We start from the raw sequence: 249 nt of genomic DNA, 5'->3' as shown, positions 1-249 counted from the left end.
TGCTTGTTTTTATTGTTAAGCACTTTGTAACTTTGTTTCGGAAACGTGCTATATATATTAAATGTTTTTTTGTTCTTAAATTCGAAATGTTTTTATCATTAATAGTCTACTAGTGGAACAGTAGTACCATCGTACCATACTAGTTAGATAGTACATACTATCTTTATAACTAGTATTAGTTATATAATACTAGGGTACTGTATTCTGGGGGCGGGCTCATCCAAAGCCTATATGCTGATTGGCTGAGGG

Source organism: Gadus morhua, chromosome 2 (genome assembly GCF_902167405.1).
Source record: "Gadus morhua chromosome 2, gadMor3.0, whole genome shotgun sequence".
In the NCBI taxonomy this organism is placed as follows: domain Eukaryota; kingdom Metazoa; phylum Chordata; class Actinopteri; order Gadiformes; family Gadidae; genus Gadus; species Gadus morhua.
Note: the sequence above shows the minus strand (reverse complement) of the source record.